Below are 17557 nucleotides of genomic sequence, written 5' to 3'. Positions count from 1 at the left end.
GTCTGGTTCATTTTGTATTTTCTCTGTACTAAACATAGAGTTAGCCATTTCTCCAAGGAGCTCTGGTTCCATTTAGTAGATAACACTAAATGGAAGCAGCCAAGATCTTTGTGCTAGATGTGCTTATTGCAATTGAGGTGTCAATGCTTCTACTTACTCCTCTCAGGGAGCAAGAATGCAAACACAGAAGATTATATATAATAATATATAGATATAGAAGTAAAAATATAGATAATTTTACACACATACACACAAAAACACATAGAAGCATGTGCATAATATCTACAGATGATAGATAGATAGATAGATAGATAGATAGATAGATAGATAGAGAACATAAACTACATGTTTGTTCATACTAACATCCATAATTTTAGCCCAACACCACCAGGCTCATTTTCGCATTTCCTTTACCACATTTGTAATTCACTTCTCTAAGAATAGAAAAATTGGTTTCAATTATCAACAAAATACTCATAATTTCAATACACATTAAAATATTTTGAAATTTCTAACCCATAAATCTACACAGAACAAATTTATTACACAGAGTTCAATATTTGTACCATATATTTTTATTGTGGTAAGTCCACTTAACATAAGAATTTCCATTCAACAAATTTTTAATTGTACAATACAATACTGGTAACTACTGGTACTGGGTTGTGCAGCAAATCTCTAGGAATTATTTATCCTGCATAACAAAAATTTTAGACCTGGTAAACAACAACCTCTAATTTTTCATGCCACTAGCCCCTCAGAATCACCATTCTATTCTCTGCTTCTTTAATTTTTAATATTTCAGATATACTAGGGGAATCGTGCAGTGTTTATCTTTCTGTAACTGTCTTATTTCCCTTAGCATAATATCCTTTATGATTATCTATGCTGTGTATACAGCATGATATTCTCCTTTGTGAAGTTTGAATAACATTCTATTGTGTATATACCACATTTGTTTTACTATTCATCAGTCAATGGCTACTTGGATTGTTTCTGTATATTGGCTACCATGAATGATGTTGTAATGAACATGGGAGTACAAATTTTTCTCTTCAGGATTTTGATTTCTATTTTGCAGGGTATATGCCCAGCAGTGGAATTGCTGGGTCATATAGTAGGTCTATTTTTAATCTTTTGCTGAACCTCCATACTATTTTCCATAGCAGCTGCACCATTTTACATTCCCACCAACAGAGTACAAGGGGTCCAATTATTTAACATTTTCTTCATAACTTGTTATCTCCTGTCTTTTTCATAGTAGCCATCCTAACTACTGTGAAGTGACATCTCACCATGGTTTGATTTGCATTTCTCAGGTTAGTGACGTTGAACACCTTTTCATACACTTGTTGGCTACTTGTATGTATTCATTGGAGAAGTGTCTATTCAAGTCCTTTGATGATTTTTTAAATTGTGTTATTTGATTTGTGCTATTGAGTTGCAGGAATTTATTATATGTTTTTATACTTACACAGTAACAGATATAGGGTTTATAAATATTTTCTCCCTTTTGATAGGCTGTATTTTATTTTGTTGATTGTTTTCTCTGCTGTGTAGAGGCTCTCCAGTTTGATGTAATACCACTTGTATCTTTTTGCTTTTGTTGCCTTTGATTTTAGTGACATATCAAAAACAATCATTGCCCAGGTTAAGGTTAGCAAGTTTTTATCTATGCTTTTGTTTAAGAGTTGAACAGTTTCAGGTCTTATACTTAAATCCTTAATCTATTTTAAGTTGATTTTTGTATATGATATAAAATTAAAGAACCTATTCACCAAGGAGATATAACAATTATAAACACACACCAAACACCAGAGAACATAAATATATAAAGTAAACAGTGAATAACTGAAAGGAAAAAATATACAGCAATGTAATAATCATAGGAGATTTTAATACTGCACTTTTAACAATGCATAGGACACACAGACAGAAAATTGATGAGGAAGTAACAAACTTGAACAACATTATAGAACAGATGAACTTAGATATATGCAGAACACTGCAACCAACAGTCACAGAATACACATTCTTTTCTTCTTTTTTTATTTTTTCTCTTCAACTTTTATTTTAAGTTCACGTGTGCAGGATGTGCAGGTTTGTTACATAGGTAAATGTGTGCCATGGTGGTTTGCTCCACAGATCACCTCATCACCTAGGTATTAAGCCCAGTGTCCCTTAGCTATTCTTCCTGATGCTCCCTCTGCTCCCACCATCCTGACAGGTCCCAGTGTGTGTTGCTCCCTCCATGTGTAAATGTGTTCTCATCATTCAGCTCCCACTTATAAGTGAGAACATGTGTTGTTTGGTTCTCTGTTCCTGCATTAGTTTGCTGAGCATAATTGCTTCCAGCTCCACCCATGTCCTTGTAAAGGACATGATCTCATTTCTTTTTATGGCTGCATAGTATCCCATGGTGTATATGTACCACTTTTTCTTTCTCCAGTCTATCACGGGTGGGCATTTAGGTAGATTCCATATCTTTGTTATTTTGAGTAGTGCTGTAATGAACTTACACATTACATGTATCTTTATAATAGAATTATTTATATTCCTTTGGGTATATACCCAGTAATGGGATTGATGTGTCAAATGGTATTTCTCCCTGGAGGTCTTTTGAGGAATTTTCACACTGTCTTCCATGATGGTTGAACTACTTTACGCTCCCACCAACAGTGTAAAAGTGTTCCTTTTTCTCCGCAACCTTGACAGCATCTGTTGTTTTTTGACTTTTTAATAATAGTCATTCTGACTGTTGTGACATGCTATCTCATTGTGGTTTTTATTTGCATTTCTCTGATGATCAGTGATGTTCAGCATTTTTACATATGTCTGTTGGCTGCATGTATGTCTTCCTTTGAGAAGTGTCTGTTCATGTCCTTTAACCACGTTTTAATGGTTTTTTCTTTTCTTGTAAATTTGCTTACGTTCCTTGTAGACTCTGGATATTAGACCTTTGCTAGATGGAGAGATTGAATAAAATTTCTCCCATTCTGTATGTTATCTGTTCAGTCTGATGATAGTTTCTTTTGCTGTGCAGAAGCTCTTTAGTTTATTTAGATCCCTTTTGTCAGCTTTTGCTTTTGTTGCGATTGCTTTTGGTGTTTTCATCATTAAATCTTTGCCCATGCCTATGTCCTGAATGGTATTATCTAGATTTTCTTCTAGGGTTTTTATAGTTCCAGATTTACATTTAAGTCTTTAATCCATCTTGAGTTAAGTTTTGCATATCGTGTGAGGAAGGGGTCTAGTTTCAATTTTCTGCCTATGGCTAGCCAGTTCTTTCAGCATCATTTATTAAATAAGGAATCCTTTCCCCATTGCTAATTTTTGTCAGGTTTGTTGAAGATTGGTTGGTTGTAAGTGTGTGGTCTTATTTCTGCATTCTTTATTCTGTTACATTGGTCTGTGTGTCTGTCCTTGTACCAGTATCATGTGGTTTTGGTTACTGTAGTCTTGTAGTATAGTTTAAAGTCAGGTGGCATGACGTCTCCAGCTTTGTTCTTTTTGCTTAGGATTGTCTTGGCTATTCGGGCTCCTTTTTGGTTCCCCATGAACTTTAAAGTCTTTTTTTTTTTTATTTCTGTGAAGTCTGTCAATGGTAGTTTAATGGGAATAACATTGAATCTAGAAATTACTTTGGGCAGTATGATCATTTTTATGAAATTGATTCTTCCTGTCCATGAGAATGGAACGTTTTCTATTTTTCTGTGTTCTCTCTGATTCCTTTGAGCAGTAGTTTGTGGTTCTCATTGAAGAGGTCCTTAATTTCCCTTGTTAGCCGTGTTTCTAGGTATTTCAGTCTTTGTGTAAAAATTGTGAATGGGAGTTCATTCATGATTTGGCTCTCTGCTTGCCTATTGTTGGTGTACAGTAATGCTAGCAATTTTTGCATGTTAATTTTGCAGAATACACATCCTTTTCAAGCACACCTGGAACATTCTCCAGGATAAGTTACATGTTATACCACAAACCAAGTGTTAACAAACTTAAGAAGATTGTAATAATAGCAAACCTCTTTTTTCAATCAGAATAAAATGAATCTAGAAATTAATAACAACAGGCAATTGGAAAATACACAAATATGTGGAAACAAAACAATGCACATATGAATAAGCAATGGATCAAAAAAGAAACTAAAGGAAAATCATGAAATATCTTGAGACAAATGAAACTTGAAAACACAATACACCAACACATAAGGGATACTGTGAAGGCAGTTTCTTTTCCAAATTTCAACTTTTTATTTAAGATACAGGGAGATACAGGGGTTACATGTGTAGGATTGTTACATGGCAATATTGGACCCAGGTAGTGAGCCTAACATTGAATAGGTAGTTTTTCAACCAACATTCCACTCCTTACCACCTACCTGTAGGAGTCCACAGTGTCTGTTTTTCTCATCTTCACATTCATGTTCCAGTGCTCAATGTTAAGGTCCCACTTACACATGAAAACATGTGCAATTTTGTTGTTTCTTCTTGTGTTAGCTCCCTTATGGTTATGGCCTCTAACTGCATCTATGTTGCTGCAAAAAAGAAAAAAAAAATGATTTTATTACTTTTTTATGGTTGCATAGTATTCCATGGTGTATATATACCACATTTTCTTTATATAAGGTACCATTGATTGTCATCTGGGTTGATTCTATGTCTTTGCTATTGTGAATAGCACAGCAATGAACATAAGAGTGCATATGCCTTTCAGGTAGAATGATTTATTTTCCTTTGCGTATATAGCCAGTAATTAAATTGTTGCATTGAAGGGTAACTCTGTATTGAGATGTTTGAGAAATCTCCAAAGTGTTTTCCACGGTGGCTCTACTAATTTACATTTCCACCAGGAATGCATAAGTGTTCCCGTTTCTCTGCAGACTCACCAGTATCTATTGTTTTTTGACTTTTTAATACACATTCAGACTGGTGTGAGATGTTGTCTCAATTTGGTTTTCATTTGCATTTCTCTGATTATTAGTGATGCTGAGCATTTTTCATGAGTTTTTGTTGCTTATATGTCATCTTTTGAGAAGTGCCTGTTCAATGCCATTGCCAGTTTTTAATGGAGTCCCTTGATACTTCTTGATGATTTTTTAAAAGTTCTCTATAGATTCTAGATATTAGGCCATTGTAGAATGCATAGTTTGTGAATGTTTTCTCCCATTCTGTGTGTTATCTGTTTACTCCGTTAATAGTTTCTTTTGCTGTGTACAAGTTCTTTACTTTAATTAGGTCTCATATATCTGTTTTTGTTATTTTTGCAACTGCTTTTGGGGACTTGGCCAAAAATTCTTTGCCAAAGCCAATGTTAAGAAGAGTATTGCCTAGGTTGTCTTCCAGGACTTTTGTACTTTGAGGTCCTACATTTAAATATTTAACTCATTTTGAGTTAACTTTTGTATATGGTGAAAGGCAGGAGTCCAGCTTTATCTGCCTGTGGCTAGTCAGTTATCTCAGCACCATTTCCTGAATAAAGAGTCGTTTTTCCCATTGCTTGTTTTTATCAGCCTTGTTGAAAATCAATGGAAGTAGGTGATTCATTTTATTTCTAAATTTTCTGTTTCTTTTTTTTCCATTAATCTGTGTGTCTGATTTTGTACCAGTACCATGCTGTTTACATTACTGTAGCTTTGTAGTATCTTTTGAAGTCGGGTAGTTTGATGTGTCCAGCTTTGTTCTTTTGCTTAAGATGTCTTTGGCTATTTAAGGTCTTTTTTGGTTCTGTCTGAATGTTAGAAAAGGTTTTCTTAATTCTGTGGAGAATGACATTGATCATTTGATAGAAATAGCATTGAATTTGTAAATTACTCTGTGTCATGTTAACATTTTAATGATATTGATTCTTCCAGTCCATGAGCATATAATTTTGTTTTGTTTTGTTTCTGTCATCTCTGATTTTTTTAAGTAGTGCTTTGTAGTTATTCTGATGGTAATCTTTCACCTTCTTGGTTAGCTGTATTCCTAGGTATTCCTTTTTCTCTGAGCCTACTATAAGGGAACTTCCATTTTTGATTTCACTCTCAGCCTACGTGTTGTCAGTAAAAATGCTACTGATTTTTTTGTACATTGATTTTGTATCCTGAACCTTTACAGAAGTAGCTGATCAGTTTTAGGAACCTTTTGGCATAGCCTAATGTGAGTAGATATCTTTGTCTTGCTCCACTTCTCAAGGATAATTCTTCCAGCCTTTTGTCACTCATATAATGTTGGCTGTGGGTTTGTCAGAGATGGCTTTTATTATTTTGAGGTATATTCCCTTGATGCCTAATCTGTTGAGGTTTTTTTCTTTTTTTTTTTTTTTATCATGAACAGATATTGAATTTTATTGAAATGATCATATTGTCTTTGCTTTAAATTCTGTTTATGTGCTAAAGCACACTTATAATTTGCATAGGTTGAATCATCCTTTCATCCCAGGAAAAATGCTTACTTGATTATGGTGTATTAACTTTCTGAGGTGCCGCTGTGTTGCTGGATTTGGTGTGGTATTATTTTGTTGAGCATTTTTGCATCTATGTTCACAATGAATACTGGTCTGAGATTTCTTTTGTGTGTGCATGTCTCTGTCAGATTATGATATAGGTCTGTTGCTCATTTTATAGAGTAAGTTTAAAAGGAGCTCTTCTTTCTCAACTTTTTGAGATAGTTTCAGCAGGATTAGTTCTTCTTTGCATGTCTGGTATCTGTCTTTTTGTTAACCTAGGAAAGGGTCTATCAATCTTATCTATTATTTGAAGATCCAATTCTTGGTTTAACTGATATTTTGTATAGATTTTTGCAACTCAAATTGATTAAGTTATTCTCTAATTTTAGTTTTCTTTTTTTTTTTTAATTTTCTGCTGGATTTTAGGTTGGTTTGTTCTTTCCTTTCTAGTTCCTTCAGGTGAAAAGTTAGATTGTTAATTTGAGACATTTCTAACATTTTGATGAAGACATTTAGGGCTATACATTTTGTTCTTAATACTGATTTGACTGCATCCCAAAGATTTTGATAAACTGTGTTCCTGTTTTTATTAATTTAATTTTTGTTAAATTTCTGCCATAATTTTGATGTTATTCAAGAGTAAGTTGTTTTATTTTCAGGTGTGCATGTTGTTTTGAGAGGTCTTCTTGACTTTGATTTCTATTTTTATTGCACTGTGATCTGAAAGTATGCTGCTATGATTTCAAAATTTTTGAATTTATTAAGGATTTCTTTATGACTGAGCATGTGGTCAATCTTAGGATGTATTTTATGTGCAGATGGGAAGAATGTATATATTTTTTATTGTTGGATGAATGTTCTGCAGATGTCTATTAGGTCAATTAGTCAAGTGACTAGTTTAAGTGCAGAGTTTACCATTTCCTAATTTGATGATCTGCCTACTGCTGTCAGTGGGATGTTGAAGTCCTTCACTACTATTGTGTGCTTGTGTAAGTCTTTTTGTAGGCCAAGAAGAACTTGTTATATGAAACTGGGTGCTCTAATGTTGGGTCTGTATATATTTAGGATAGTTAAGGCTTCTTGTTGGATTGTACTCCTTATCATTATGCAATGTCCTTCTTTACTCTTCTTAATTTTTATTGGCTTAAAGCCTATTTTATCTGATATAAGAACAGTGACTCCTGCTCTTTTAATTTTGCATTTGCATGGCAGATATTACTCTGCCTTTTTACATTGAGCCTTTACGTGTTTTTTGTATGTGAGATAGGTCTCACGAGGAAAACAGATGATTGAGTTCTTTTAATCCGGTCTTCCATGCTTTGTCTTTTAAGTGGAATATCCGGCCCTTTTACATTCAAGAGGCTACTGTTGATATATTTGATTTTGATAATCTCAACATTTTCTTAGCTGGCCGTTATGTAGACTTGATGATGTAGTTGCTTTATAGTGTCTGTGTGCTATGTGTTGAAGTGTGCTTTGGTGGTAACAGGTATTGTTCTTTCGAATCCACATTTTGCACTCCCTTAAGGGCATCTTGTAATGCTGATCTGGTTGAAAAGGACTCTCCCAACATTTGCTTGAATGAAAAGAATTTTATTTCTCCTTCACTTAGGAAGTGTAGTTTGTCAAAATATAAAATTATTGGTTGATTTTTTTTCCTTGGAGATGTTCAAAATATGCCCCCAATCTCTTCTGTGTTGCAAGTTTTCTACTGAGAGGGCTACTGCTAGCCTGATGGGGTTCCCTCTGTACATGACCCGCTCCTTCTCTCTAGCTGCCTTTAATTTTTTTTCTTTGGCACTGACCTTGGTGAACCTGATCACTATGTGCCTTGAGGATGCTTGTCTTGTATAGTATCTGTCTGGAGTTCTCTGTATTTCTTGGGTTTGCATGTAAACCTCTCTAGTGAAAGAAGGATAACTTTCATAGACTATGACTTCAAATATATTTTCCAAGATGTTTATTCCCTCTCTTATCTCAGGTATGCCGATTAATCATTGATTGAGTCTCTTCACATAATTCCATGTTTCTCAGAGGTTTTGTTCATTTTTCTTAGTTTCTTTTTTTCTCTTTATTTATTTATTTATTTGTTTGTTTGTTTGTTTTTGACTAAGTTCATTTGAAGAACTGGTTTTCAAGCTCTGAGATTTATTTCTCAGCTTGGATTATTCTGCTATTAATACTCAAGAAGTCTAGTCTGGGATTGGTTTAAAATGGCTATTTTGTCTTTCAGTTCTTGAATCATTTCACTGGATTACTTGGTTTTCTTAGACTGGGTTTCAGCTTTATACTGAATCTTGAAGAGCGTCCTTGCCATCCAGATTCTGAATTCCATGTCTGTCATTTCATTTATTTCAGACTGGTTAAGAGACATTACCGGGGAGCTATTGCACTCATTTAAATGTAAGGGGACACTCTGGCTTTTTGAATTGTCAGAGTTCTTGCATTTATTCTTCGTCATCTTAGGAGGCTGACATTTTTTAACTGTGATGTAAATTGAGTATGGTTAGTTGGCTTTGTTTCTGGAAGCTTTTAGAGGACCAAGTCTCTGCACAGGGTGTTGGTTGTTGAATTCTTGCCCTTTCGGTTTCACAACAGGTAGTTTTTTGCTCTTGTAGTTTTGTCTGTGTTCCAGTAGATGGCGCTTGAAAGCAATGGGCAGTAGGTAGGCTGTTAGTTGCGTGGTTTCTTTGTGCAACCTTGTGCTTGCCGTTCTGTTGCGAGGTGTGAGGGGAAAACAGTTAACCCTCTCACTAGACCTGCTCCTGGGCCTTTCAGGAGACACCTACAATCACTAGCACTGTGCCCACCATTTTGTTGTTATTGATGTTGTTGTCGGGTCTTTTGGGCCATGGGGCTCCTTTAGGGAGAGGTCCCCTTTCCCAGGCACTGTCCGGGGCTGGGAACCAGTCTTGGTGTTCAGGTACTCCATGCCGTGTTTCCAGTTTCCTCCCTTTACAGCCTCGGCATCTGCTTCTTTTCTCCAACCACATTTGGCATTTTCTCTCCAAGGATCTGTTCAATTTCTGTTGGTGTAGTTGAAATCATGTTTTCTTTCTGTGGGAGCAGGACTTCTCAGCTGCATCTAGTTAGGCTGCTTGCTCAAAACTTTTTTGAATTTTTTGAGACTCGTTTTGTGGGCTAATATATGGTCTATCTTGGAGAATATTCCATGTGCCGATGAGAAGTATGTGTATTCTGCAACTGTTGCATGAAATGTTCTGTAAATGTATATTAGGTTCACCTGATCTAGAGTGAAGATTAAGTTGAACCTTTCTTTGTTGAGTTTCTGTCTGGTTGATCTGTGCAATGATTAAACTGATGTGTTTAGGTTTCCTGTTACCATTGTCTCTCTCTTTATCTTTAATAGTATTTTCTTCATATATTTGGGTTCCGTACAATGATTATATTCTCTTTTTGATTTGACCACTTTATCATCATGTAATGATCTTCTTTGTCTCTTTGTGTAGTTTTTCTCTTGAAATCTATTTTACCTGATGTAAGTGTACTACTCCCAGTGTTGATTCTGATTTCCATGGAATAACTTTTTCTATTCCTCTATTTTTAATCTATGAATATCTTCACAGGTATAGCCACTTTCCTGTAGGCTGCATATAGCTGAATCTTGTTTTTTATCCATTCAGCTGTTCTATGAGTTTTACTGAATAATTTAATGTATTTAAATTTAATCTTATTATTTATTAGTAAAGAGTAGTACTGCCACTTTTTTACATTTTTGGTTTTCTTTTTTGTTGTTGTCATTGTTGTCAGTGGTGTTCTCTTTTTTCTTGTCTTCCTTTGTGTAAAAAGGGATTTTATCTAGTAGCTTTTTTTGATTTCTTGATTATATATATATATATATATATATATATATATATATATATATATATATATTATAGGGGTTTGTTTGTGGTTACCATGAAGCTGACAAATAACATAACCAATTTTTAAACTGATGACCACTCTGATTACCAAAAAGAGCAAAACAAATAAATAAGCATGTTCTCACTCATAGGTGGGAACTGAACAATGAGATCACTTGGACTCGGGAAGGGGAACATCACACACCGGGGCCTATAATGGGGAGGGGGGAGGGATTGCATTGGGACTTATACCTGATGTAAATGACGAGTTGATGGGTGCTGACGAGTCGATGGGTGCAGCACACCAACATGGCACAGGTATACATATGTAACAAACCTGTACGTTATGCACATGTACCCTAGAACTTAAAGTATAATAATAATAAAAAATTAATTTTAAAAAAAGAGAAAACTATGAAAACATTCTACACTTTAACTTCATTTCCTCTGATTTATGACTTTGTCTGTCTACTGAAAAGTTTTTGTCGTTATCACTTTTGGCAGTATTTTTAGTCTTCCTGCTAAAGATATGAGTGGTTAAGACACTGCAATTGCAGTGTTATAGTATTGTGTACTTTTCTGTGTATTTGCTATTACTGACAGGTTTTATATCTTCAGATAATTTGTCATTTTGTAACTGCCTTTTCTTTCTGATTGAAGAACTCTCTTTACCATTTCTTGTAGGACAAGTCGGATGTAGACATGATCTCAGCTTTTATTTGTCTGGAAAAGTGTTTATTTCTTCTTCATAGTTGAAGGATAATTTTGCTGAATACGATATTCCATGTTGCAATTTGTTTTTCTTCAGCATTTTGGATATGCTATTTCACTCTCCCTTGGCCCATAAGAATTCTGCTGAGAAATCTGCTGACATACATATTAGAGCTCCTTTATGTGCTATTTGTTTATTTTTTTCTTGGTGCTTCTAGTATCCTCTTTATCCTTGACTTTTGAGAATTTATTAAAAGCCTGTAGATGTTTCATTTGGTTTAAATCCACTTGATGTTCTAGGACCTTCTTGTACCTCGGTATTCCTATCATTCTTTAGGTTTGGAGAATTGTCTGTTACCATATCTTCGAATAAACTTTATCCTCTTTCCCTCTACATCTTGTTCAAGGCTAAGAACTCTTAGATTTGCCCCTTTGCAAATACTTTCTATATCTCTTAGTCATGCTTTAATTTTTACATTGTTTTTTGTCTTCTCACTGTGTATTTTCATATAGTCTGTCTCTAAACTTACTATTTTTTTCTGCTTTATCATTTCTGCTGTTGCTAGGGTCTAATGCATTTTTTCAGTATATTAATTGAAATTTTCAGCTCCAGCATTTCTGCTAGATTTTTCAATTTCTCAATCTCTTTTTACAATTTATCTAATAAAATTGTGAATGTATTATCTGTGTTATCTTAACGTTTGTTGAGCTTCATCAAGGCAGGTATTTTGAATTATCTGTCTGAATGGTCACATATATCTGACGCTTCATAGTTGGTCACTGGTGCCTTATTTAGTTCATTTGGTGAGGTCATGTTTTTCTGTATGCTCTTGATGCTTGTGAATATTTTTCAGTGTCCGCTCATTGCAGAGTTAGATATGTACTCTAATCTTATACTTCTCGAGAAGGCTGTTTACATATTCAAAGGGTATTTAGTGTTGTAATTTAACTTTGTGGTCACTGCAGCCATATCAGGATTGTAAGGCACACTAAGTTCTAAATTCAGTAGTAACAGCATAACTCTTGCTGACTCCTTGAGGTGCCACGTTAGTGATGTTGGTTAAGTCAAGGGAAAATTTCCTGGGTCACCAGAAAAATTCTCTCACTCTCTTCCCTCTCTTTCTCCTAATCTTTCTCCTAATCAAAAGGAGTCTCTCTCTCTCTCTCTCTCTCTCTCTCTATATATATATATATATATATATATATATATATCTCCCCCACCCTGTCTCTCCATGATGGGCTGCCTGAAGTTTTTGGATGAGTGACACAAGCAATTCCATGGCCACCACAGGTAGCACTGCACTGGATGGCACTTGAAGCCAGTACACTGTTGGATTGCACCCAAGGCTCACGGTAATTACTGCCTGACTACTGCTTATGGTTCTTCAAGGCCCAAAAGCTCTTATATCAGAATGTGGTGAACTCTGTTAGAACTAAGTTTTTTGTTTTTTTTTTTAATCTTAATTTCTTTCGGAACGGTGGATTTTCTTTTGGTCCAGCGTGTGTCTAGAAATGCCGTCCAGTAGCTAAGGCCTGGAACCTGGAGCTTCAGTAATCTCCTTGGTGCTTTATTTCAATGTGACTAAAATGGTACCCAAGTTGCAAGATGAATTTCTCAGTACTCTTCCCTCTCATTTTCTAAAGTGGAAAAATTTTATTCCTGAGCTGTGCTGCCTGGCACTGGGGAGGTGTTACACAGTCTGGATAACCTATTTTATTACCCTAGGCAATTGTCTGCTAGATAGTCCTAAATTTTCATATTAAAGGAAATCTTAGGTTAAAAAAATAAGGTAGTGACATTTACATTTCATAGTACAGAGAGAAATAGTCTGGTACTAGAGGGAGATTAAAAATGGATGCCAAGTAAAAATTATAGAAATCTGTCATAGGACTGTAAGGGGAGACCAGTTGTATTTAGATAGAGACTACCTATCTTTTAACTGGATCTGTGAGCTCTGGACAGGGCCCACACTGAATGCTGGGTCTCCAGACAGGGAGAATTATTATGAGGCTAGACCACATGATGCTTTTACAGGGTACTTTAAAAAAAATTTACAAAGACCGTTCTAAGTGTCTAAACTATCCTCTTGCTTAAATACCCAAGAATAGCCTCCATCATAATAACTATTTTAGTCAAAAAATCTGGTAACACAGTGCAAAAGCAAGTACTTTATGATCTGAGACAAACTTTTCTCTTTACCCACTCTTGGAATTCCATAAAGAAAAACAGATTTTTCCCCAGAAAGGAGTCTGGTGCCTTTTCTGTTTTCTTCAGTGAATCCTGGGTTATTATAAGCTGTTTTAGGTCCCTCATGCAGCAGAGGGAGGCAAGAGAAAGGAGAGACTGCAGAACTAAATGAAGACAATGAAATTCAATAAACTGAGATAAAAATAATAAACTTATGCTCAGAGAAGACAAGGTCTTAGGAGAGAAAATAAAACATAAGGCCTTTTAATGCAAACATACACACACATGCACATGTACACGCACACACACACACACACACGCAAACATCTTGTATGTTAGCTTTTAATTAAGCTGACTTTTAACCATTGAGCCCCTTAAAATATACTTTTAAATCTCATTGTTACTGTAAAGGAGTCCAGATTCAGACCCCAAGAAAGGGTTCTTGGATCTCACGCAAGAAATAATTTGAGGTGAATCCATAAAGTGAAGCAAGTTTATTAACAAAGTTAACTAATGAAAGAATGTATCCTCCATAGGAAGAGCAGCGACTTGGGCTGCTTCACTAAGGATAATTCCAGTTATTTCTTGATTATATGCTAAGTAATGGGTGGATTATTCATGAGTTTTCCAGAAAAGGGGTGGGCAACTCCCAGAACTGAGGGTTCCTACCATTTTTAAACCATATAGGGTGACTTCTTGATGTTGCCAAGGCATTTGTAAATTGTCATTGCACTGGTGGGAGTGTCTTTTTGCATGCTAATGCACTACACTTAGCAAATAATAAGCAGTGAGGACAACCAGAGGACAACCACTTTTGTTGGTATCTTGGTTTTGGTGTGTTTTGGTCAGCTTCTTTATCAAGACTGGTTTTATCAGCCAAGTCTTTATAATCTGTATCTTGTGGAGACCTATCTCATCCTACGAATTAGAATGCCTAACCTCCTGGGAATGCATCCCAGTAGGTGTCAGTCTTATTTTACACAGTGCCTATTCAAGATGGAGTTTCTCTGGTTCAAATGCTCTGACATATTTCCCTCCTCCCTTTTATAAGAAAACTCTTAATCCTAAGGGCTGTAGAGAGAGGAAGATTCATCTTCTGTAACTTCTTCAGGCTGAACAGGGAGGATAATATTCCTGCCTAACTATTGCATCTCTTGCATTCAGGTTAGAGAAGAGCTCAGTCAAAAAGCATCAGTATGGTGAGGGCCATTAATAACTATTGAGTTATGACAAAAGGTGATATCTGGAAGATAGTAAGTGTTCAATTTAAGAATACATTCAGTAAGCTTATCTTGCATTCCTACACAAAGAGTATGACAGCATTATATTTCACAATAGTAAAACAAACTAAGTAAAATTATCCCAAGTAAACTAAATAAGAAGGCTTTTCATGAACTGGGAAACTTTGGAACCAAAGTGATATGGAGTTGCTACACATGCTATACATTCCAATATGTGCTCAGAATTAGAATACTGATCTAGATTTTTTACATTACCCATCTCTCTTGTTACTTTTGAACAGCCATAAGAGATCACTGGTTGGTTCACAGAAATAGCAGGTTCAGTCTAAATTGTACAAAAAAAAAAAAAAAAACCCTCAAAAACAACTGGAGATCACAGTTTTATAACAAGTGTACCATTGTTACTAAAACATGTTTTTTTATCTCTCTATTCTCCCATTTTTACTAAAGACAAATCCTAATAGGACTATTTTGTTTGCAAAACTAAGCCACAGTCTTATACTTAGCCTGATTATTTGTGTAAAGTACAGCAAAAATAATCATTTTTCACATAGGTTTTTTAAATTGGCTTTGATTGCACTTTGTTCCATAAAAGGAATCTCAGATAAGGCTTTTTTCAAAGCCAAGCCTAGCCATAGATTTGTACTATCAAATACTTATCAGTTAGGTAAATTCCTCTTTTTTTGAGGACCCAAGATAACCTAGGGCTCCTGGGCCTGTTAGAAAGTGGCATTATTTACTTACTACAGGTCAGGGACCCTGTACAGAACTGTGTAGAGAAAGTATGAGGCCAGTTTTCCCAAGGGGCTTTTAATGGCCCTATAGGTCAAATTTGATTCCTTAAAGGAAAGCATGCCATTCCAGTTAAAGCCTTGGTAAAATAACTGGTTTCTTTTATTTTGTCCTGTTAAAAAAGAAAACATGCTTATTGCACTTATGCAAATAACTATATTGTCATTAGTTAAGAATACTCACAAATAGTTTCAAAATTCTGGAGAAATCAGGTAGAGAGAAACAAATATGCTCCAAATTTTGTTCACTGGAGTATATTTTACTTAATTGTTAAAAGATGTAAGTCGCTCAAAAGAAAAGTTTTATTGGCTCTGAAAAACAAAACAAAGGATCCTTTTAAGCAAAAAGTCAAAAAGATAGCTTTAGTCTTCTATTAGTTCCGTCCATGTTGTTAACTCCTGTTCTGCCTGATATTCATGAACATTTCAGCACTCCAGGAGATCCTGGAAGTTTTTTCTTCTAGTCTAATGTCACAATCTCCAAATTTATCAGAAACCTGCATTTAAGAACACCTGTTAGAGTTCTGTAGCTGATTACAAAACCATCTCTAAAGAAAAAAACAAACAAAACAAAAAACAAAAACAAAAACAAAACAAGGCAACAATTATCACTGGATGACAAAACACTTTAGGGCAGGCTCTATTACAGCCACAATTGACTAAGAATTTTGGTGACTTATGTGGCATACAACAATTTTACATAACAATTATAATAAATATTAATAGCATACACTAAGTTATATCAGAGTTACAGAAGTTTCTAATACTTTTGGAACACCTACGAAAAACATATTCACACAAATATGGCCTAAAGAAGGAACACTTAGGAACCTTTGGTGGGAAAACCTGGATTGTATGTGATTTTAATTATGTACTACCTTTGGAGACTAGGACACAGAAAGAAGTGCAGATAAGGTTTGACCTTCCAGCATAACTACGGGGCATGGCTAACACCACATATCACCAGGCTTTACCTAGAATCTGCTTCAAAGTAACTAAGTTGAACAATTTTCAAAAATCAAAGAAGCAGTTTATGACCCTAACACATTTAGCAAATTTAATATTTAACCTACTTCAGACCAAATGTCTAAATTTCAAAGACATTTGTATTTTACCAATGATCCACAAAACTGTTTTTATTTGTGAACCTTTACTAAGGTCACATGAACTAAAAGGCATCCATTTTTATTCTCTGATAGAATATTTGATTTAAGCTCTTAAGATTTTAAAAACAAAGATCTTTCATATCACACACACACACACAACACATATAAATACATAGACAAAAGAAGTTCTAGTAGTTTTAATATTTTTTATTTGCCAGGTTCTTAATCAGATTACTGCTTCAGGGTGGAGCCCATGGAGGAACAAGGCCAGGAAAACATGCAATTTCTATGGCTTAATAAACAGGCACAGCTGGAAAGCAAAACAGATCCCCCAAATTTAAGGGTCCCATTTTTATATCATATCTTAAATCCCATAAAAAGAAATGCTACAGAACAAGACAGTGCAATGATTTTAATGTGCATTTCATTGCAAAGCAATTCAAGGCCACTCAACCTATTCTCTGATTATCCCATCTTCCATGGGAGTCTTAGGTCTCAGTGTGGGGCAGGGATGGGGACATTGCCATACCTTCTAGGTGGCCAAGAGCATGCTCCTCTGATCCAAACATGTGAAAAGCCAAATATTCACTTTTAACTGCCATTAGCTATTCCCCAAAGCATACTTCCTATGTAGTTATTACACACCAAAGTTCTATTATAATGTGAAGCAAATTGGATCCCACCAAGGGTTAAAAATGTCTGAAAATGCAATACAAAACAGAACAGAGCCTTAGATTTAAATTTTTTTTTTTTTGTATAATACTTTAAGTTCTAGGGTACATGTGCACAATGTGCAGGTTTGTTACATATGTTTACATGTGTCATGTTGGGCTTCACCCATTAACTCGTCATTTACATTAGGTATACTCCTAATGCTATCCCTCCCACTTCCCCTCACCCCATGACAGGCCCTGGTGTGTGATGTTCCCTGTCCGGTGTCCAAAAGTTCTTATTGTTCCATTCCCACCTATGAGTGAGAACATACAGTGTTCAGTTTTCTGTCCTTGCAATAGTTTGCTGAGAATGATGGTTTCTAGCTTCATTCATGTCCCTACAAAGAACGTGAACTCATCCTTTTTTACGGCTGCATAGTATTCCATTGTGTGTATGTGCCACATTTTCTTAACCCAGTCTATCATTGATGGACATTTGGGTTGGTTCCAAGTCTTTGCTATTGTGAATAGTGCTGCAATAAACATGCGTGTGCATACGTCTTTATAGCAGCATGGTTTAT

General features: G+C 35.3%; 1 long non-coding RNA gene across 1 annotated transcript in view; it reads right to left on the bottom strand.

The window, feature by feature from the left end:
• Positions 1-4152: 4152 nt before the first annotated feature.
• LOC105476718 (uncharacterized) overlaps positions 4153-17557 on the bottom strand; it is a 37364-nt gene continuing 23959 nt past the window's right edge. Inside the window, exons 2-4 of the long non-coding RNA XR_984188.3 lie at positions 15402-15529; positions 14682-14751; positions 4153-4531 (exon numbers count right to left, since the gene is read on the bottom strand). This is a non-coding gene — a long non-coding RNA (uncharacterized lncRNA). The remainder of the gene's footprint in view (positions 4532-14681; positions 14752-15401; positions 15530-17557) is intronic.

This window comes from Macaca nemestrina, chromosome X (genome assembly GCF_043159975.1).
Source record: "Macaca nemestrina isolate mMacNem1 chromosome X, mMacNem.hap1, whole genome shotgun sequence".
In the NCBI taxonomy this organism is placed as follows: Eukaryota; Metazoa; Chordata; class Mammalia; order Primates; family Cercopithecidae; genus Macaca; species Macaca nemestrina.
This window is presented reverse-complemented; position numbering and strand designations above follow the sequence as displayed.